Below are 6,402 nucleotides of genomic sequence, written 5' to 3'. Positions count from 1 at the left end.
TGCAATGGGAGGCATTACGCTAGTCTCTTCTACTACTTAAAAAATAAAAAGTGTTTCCGTCGTCCGTCAAAATAAAAAAACAGCGAAAAAATATCCGATTCCCAAAGTGGCAAAAAAGCCAAAAAAAAACACGCTGTAGATCCAATTCCTCCTAAAACGGCAAAATATAAAAAAAATCATATTCCTATAAAAGAGGAACAGAAGTGGTGAAAAAGGAAAAGAAAAACATAGGTCTGATTTTCCATAAAATGGGGAAAGCAATAAAAAAATCCGATTCCTATAAAAGGAGAAAAGAAAAAAACCGTAAAAAATAAAAAAAAATAGAAAAGGTCGGACTCCCTAAGAAAGTGGCAAAAAAAAAGGTGAGAAAAACAAAAGTAAAAAGGGCGGAAAAAAGGCGCGGCAAAAAAAAATCCGATTTCTATTCGTTTTAATAGTCATTATACATCTCTTCTCTATCTCTAATCTAATATAATCTAACTATTTAAAAAGGAAGTCAGAAAAAATGTGCGAGAAAATAAAAACGCATGAGAAAAAGTTAGAAAAAAGAGCAAAAGAAAACACGATAGAAAAAATTTTCCGTTGTCCATAAAAACAGCGCGGGAAAAAAATATTTCCATTGCCTCTAAAAAAAAGCAAAAAAAAACATGCGAGGAAAAAACTGTCAGAAAAAAGGGAAAAAACACGCCATTTCTAAAAAATGGTTTGAAAATACCGCACAAGAAAAAAAACATCGTTCATAAAAAAACAAGCTGCTCTTGAAAAAACTGTAAAGAAAATGCTAAATTGATGGACGCTTGGGGTCGGATATGATCCATCATTTTTTTTCCATCTCCTACCCAGCTTTTGTTTCGTTATCTATTCTCCTGTATTGAAGAGCCTACATACTCTGTAGGCAATTATTAGACTATTTTTTTTAAGTATAGCTACTATTTTGGATAACATATTATATGAAAATAATATTAAAAAATAAAGATATTTTAACTGTTATTTAGAGAAAAGTACAAAATAACTCTATTTTGTCTAGAATTGACCATGCAAGGCACTGTAGGACTTGATTGATCTTATTATTGGTTGCAAGAATGACATTGGAAGAGTATTTTAAATTATATGCATGGTGTCATATAAATAATCCAATTATTTTAGGTAAAGTAAAGCATCGGTAAAGTTGTCATCATCAATGTTGGGCCATTACATTGAAGATGTTCTAATTTTCTGATTGTCTTATGTCACACCCCGAAGTTCTTTCCCAAGCCTAAATGAAAGTTATAAATGGTCTCAAGAAAATACCAGTGTAAAGCAAGAGTAAACCTTAATAAATTAATGCAAATAATAATCGGAATTGGCATGTGGAATTTTTCTTGAGTTCTACATGTCGAAATTCGCTAAGATTTTTAGTGGAATTTTCAGAGCTCTCGAAATAATTTTAACCAATTAAAATTGAGCACATGCAATTTTAAATCCCAGGGAAAATCTTTTCCTCCTTTTCTTTTTCTTTTCCCTCTTTTCCTCTTCTTGGGCCGTCGGCCCAGTCCATCCGCCGGCGCCGCACGCGCCCTCCTCCTTGTGGGCCGGCCCAAGCCGCCCCTCCCTCTTTCCCCGGGACGCCGACAGGTGGGCCCCACCTGTCGGGGTCGTCCCCTTCCTCCGGCCGCCCGCCCCCACGTCGCCACCACCGTTGAAACCGCCGCCGCGCCCACGTCCCCGCCTCCTCCGGGCCACGTCGGCCACGCCCGTGCATGCGCCGCGTCTCCCGCACCCACTCCCCCTTTCTCCCGCTCACGCCCGCGCCCGAGATGGCCGGGATTCGAATTCCGAATCCCGCCTCTCTCTCCTCCCCCACTCCCCACGTCGGCCGGCGAATCCCGCCCCTACCGGCCACGTCCGAGTTCCTCCTCCCCTATTTAAGCTCCACTGCCACCCCCTCTCTCTTTTTCCCCATCTCACCGAACTCTCCTGAGCTCTCCATCACTCCTGCACCGTGCATGTCACGCCCGGAAATTCACTAATAATTTCCGAACTAATTTGTGCATAAAATCCTCGTCCAGGAATCAGCCGAGGTACACAAACTGACAATTTAATATACAAATCCATCATAATAATAACGTTACATACTTACAAAAGAAAAGAAAAACAACAGCAGCGGAATAACGGTCTAGCGATGGCTTCAGCTCCACTCCTACAGGCAACTCAACTGGGGTATAAGCCAAACGTCTTCTCTTTTTGGATCCTTTTTCTTCAACTGAGGTTGATTGATTATTGCAAGAATGAGCATATGACATACTCAACAAGCCACACAGCAAATATGCAAGTGCACAAGGATACTAAAGGATGGCATAATATAGGCTCATTTGCAAAAGCAGCATTTAGCAAACATTTAAGAGAAGTAAAACAGTAGAGTAATTAATCATCAATTTTAATCAACACTGAACAGCACCGCAATGCTGCACAGGCCCAACCAAACTTGAACAACCAACCCCGGTCGTACAGATCAAACCTCCAAACTAGGAATTATCCATTCCAAACCAGGAGTCAAATTAATTATCACATTATTAACATTAATGAGTAGTGTGAGACTAATCACGAAAAACATTGCTCAACTCGCCCATAACCGCGGGCACGGCTATTCGAATAGTTTTACTCTGGCCAGAGGTGTACCACTGTACCCACAAGACACAGCCTCAACATCATGTCTACCATGCGTCGCGATACTGGAAAGTACCCGAATAGAGGCTGTGACAATACCCCCTACACAACACAACTCACCACAGTGCACCACTCCTGGATCATAATCACCCCCTCAAAAATCAGAGGCATGGACTCCCCAGCGACCCCCACGGACTTCTCGCCGCTTCTCAGTCTGGCACCCCGTAATGAACCATGCTATACAAAAGGTAAAGCCGTTGCCCACGTTGGCTTGTGGTTGGCACGGTTAATGTCTCACAACAGTAGCTCGCGAACCGGTCCTTAATTGCCATGAGCACGACCTACAAAACCATGTGCTCACAACCCACCATTAATCATATTTTAATTACCAATTAATTATCATAACACGATTAACCATCGTGAGCTACCATTAAATATAACCATAAATAATAATGTAGTATATATGATTCATCCCATTAGTGAGCTAATGTTTCTAAGCATGGCTAAGCAATTATATATATAACATTTAGCTGAACCAAACCAATACATAAGGTTCAAGCTAATCAATTTATTACCCAAGGTATCAAGGAATAGGGCATTCAATGCAAATTGGCCATAACAAAGGAATAGGTTCACACCACCCGGTGACATTCGAAAATAAATGCACAGTTGAAATAAATATAGAATTTAAATATAGGATCAACATGCTCAAAGGATTGTGTTTAGGATCTGTGTGACTTGCCTTGCAATAATCGGTCTTCAATTAATCTTCTTGAACACTTCCGATGCACTCACGAACCTTCGCAACGACGGAAACGACAAGCTAACACGCAAAACGAAGAAAAAGACTAATAAAAACCAAATAAACAGTACAAAAACAAGCATAAACAGTATAGGTGGATATTTTTAACATGTAGATCTCGATTTTAGATGAATTTAGCAACTTGAACCACTTGAATCCGAGTTACGATGATTTAGTTATGTATTTCCGAAGTTTAATCAATTTTCATCTAATAAAGAAAACTACGAAAAGGGCTTAATGACGTCATCGTTGACGTCATCAATGTCGACTCGACATCAGCGACGACCTCGCCGGCGCTAGAAGACTCGGCCGGACTTTTGGAGGGTACCTACGCGTAGAGGAGAACAACGCGATCTCACCGGTACTAACCAATGCGACGAACGACGACGGATGACGACCGGCGATGAGCTTGTGCGGCGGCGGCGGTTCGGTGGACGGCGGCGATGGCGCTCCGGTGGTCTTCGGCGGCTGCGAAGGGGCGGCCGAGGTTCCTCTCCTCTGTGCGCACCCGACGAAGGCGACGGACTGCAACGGCGACGGCTACCACGGCGGCGCAACGCGGCCGGAGGATCGCCGGCAACGGCGGCGGCTAGAGCAAGGCGGCGGCGGCTCTACGGGCGACGGGAAAACTCGGTAGTTGGGACAAACGAAAGAGGACGACTAGGGGATGCTATTTATAGGCTTGGATTGAAGAGATCGGACTCCAACCGAGAGGAATCGAAGCCGGAAAATCCGAGGGATAGTTGGAGAGATAAACTCGAAAACGAATTCGATTCCGCGTTGATTTCTTCGGGATAAAGTCCGATTCTTGGGGGAAAGGATAGAGGAGGATAAGAGGAATATTTCCCCTCAACTAATTTTGCAAACGGAGCAACGGGGAGGCGAGATTTGGAAGGAGGAGGCGGCGGCGGCACTGTGCACGGCACGGCTGGCTCGGGCTCTGCCTGAGCTGGAAGATGAACAGTAGCGCAGGGAGGGAAAGTAGACTTTTCCGGCTGGGCGAGAGGAGAGGAGGCGGCTCGGGTTGGGCCGGCGTGGGCTGCACAGCACGCGCGCGAGGAGGGAGAAAAGAGGAAGGAATGGGCCGAAAATGGCCCAAGCTGAGGAGGAGGATTTTTATTACTTTTCCAATTAAAATAATCACTTAAATGATCTTTGAATTGTTAAAAATACTTCCAATGCTCAAATAATTTCAAGAAAAATCCTGAAGATACTTGGACACTCAAAGTACTTAACAAAATTATAATTAGACCATTTAATGATTAATTTAATATGTGGGTAATTACTGAAATGTTCTTTGTATGATTAAAATTAGGAATTGAGCTCCGAAAAATCTGAGAAAATTCCAGAGAGTATAATTAACCATGGAGAATTTAATAAAAATTAAATCCATCCATGCTTTATATTTAGGAAATTTTATTTCCCACATTTAACTTCACTTGTAAATTAATGAACATTTAATATAAATTCTAATAATAATTTATTAAATAATTTATAAATCCTAAGACGAAAATCAGGATGTGACAGTGCATCCACCCGCCGCCGCCTTTCCCGCCACTCCGGCCGCCTCTAGCCGCCGCTAGGCTCGCCGCCGCACCGCGCCGTCGCCGCCGTTGGGTTTGAGTGGCCGGGATCCACCCCGTGCACCCCTCCTCCGTCGAGGTTTGCCGCCGGAGCGCCATTCCCGCCGTGCGACGGTCGTCCCGGTCCCCGTCCGCCGCTTGTCGACCTCCCTCCGTCGCTCCTCATCGCCGATCGTCGCCGCCCCCTCCGGTGAGGACTCCCTCTCCTTTCCTTTCCTTCCCCGTTTCCCCGTGCGCTGCCGCCCCCCCGCGCTCGCCGTCGCCTTCGGTCGTCGCCGCCGCCGGGGCGCCGTCCGCTGCCGCCGGCCGCGCCGCCGCTTGCCATCGCCGGTGGTCGCGTGCGCCGCCGCCGCCCTTGCCATGGCCGGCCGGCCGGCTTTGTGCCAAGTAGAGCCGAGCCAGGCCGCCGCCGCACCGTCCGATCGGCCCCGGGCCGATCCGGGCCGTCGATCCCGTGGACCGGCGGTGGACCACTCGCGTGGTCCCGGTCCACGGTAGACCGGCCACCCCGTGCGCCACTGACATGCGGGCCCCGCCTGTCGGCGCCACACCCCCCCTTGATGACGTCAGCCCTGGGACTTATTGCGCAATAAATGATTTAAGGACTTTTGTTATAGTAATAAACACAGAGAATCTTCTAAAAATCATAACTAATTCATCCGAGCTCCGTTTGAGCCCGTTCAAGTCTCAGTAAATCAAGAAAATGCGTAGAATCCATTAAAAATGGTTTCGTTCTCTGTTTCAGTAGTCTTATAGCCTGTTTGTATTGTTTGCTTTGTATGTCTCTTAGATTCCGGTTCTTCCGACGCTCCGGTGTACTTCGAGATAGTCGCCGAGGTTCCTCCAGCAGCAGAGCAAGGCAAGTCATGCTTGTCACTTGAACATGTTGATCCTATATTGCAAATGCTCTCTTGTTTTTCTTTAAATACTGCATTGTTTTATAATGTTACTATAGGATGTTTACCTACTGTCATAGCCGTACTATTTTGTACCATGTTCCTTTGTTAGCTGGGGATATAACATGACTAGAGAGTGGACTAGGGATTGCTTAGCCATGCTTAGTTCAACTAGCACACAATGAGGGAGATCCTATTAATGTTTAGACTATAGGTTCTAATGGTAATGTTGGATTAGTGACACCGCTTCGGTGTTGGTTAATTAAAATAAATCACATGGTGGGCTGTGGGTGCATGGTTTTGTCGGTCGCACCCATGGCAGTTAAGGACCGGTTCACGGGATGCCCTGGAAGAACTTATCGTACTTACCACAAGCTAGTGTGGACAATGGCTGGGCTTGTAGTGTAGCTTTTCTCTAGCTGACGCATCCAGGCAAGGGTGGGCGTGATGGAGCGGGGCGGGCCCTGCAACGGCC

The sequence above is a fragment of the Oryza glaberrima genome, chromosome 11 (genome assembly GCF_000147395.1).
Source record: "Oryza glaberrima chromosome 11, OglaRS2, whole genome shotgun sequence".
Lineage (NCBI taxonomy): Eukaryota > Viridiplantae > Streptophyta > Magnoliopsida > Poales > Poaceae > Oryza > Oryza glaberrima.
Note: the sequence above shows the minus strand (reverse complement) of the source record.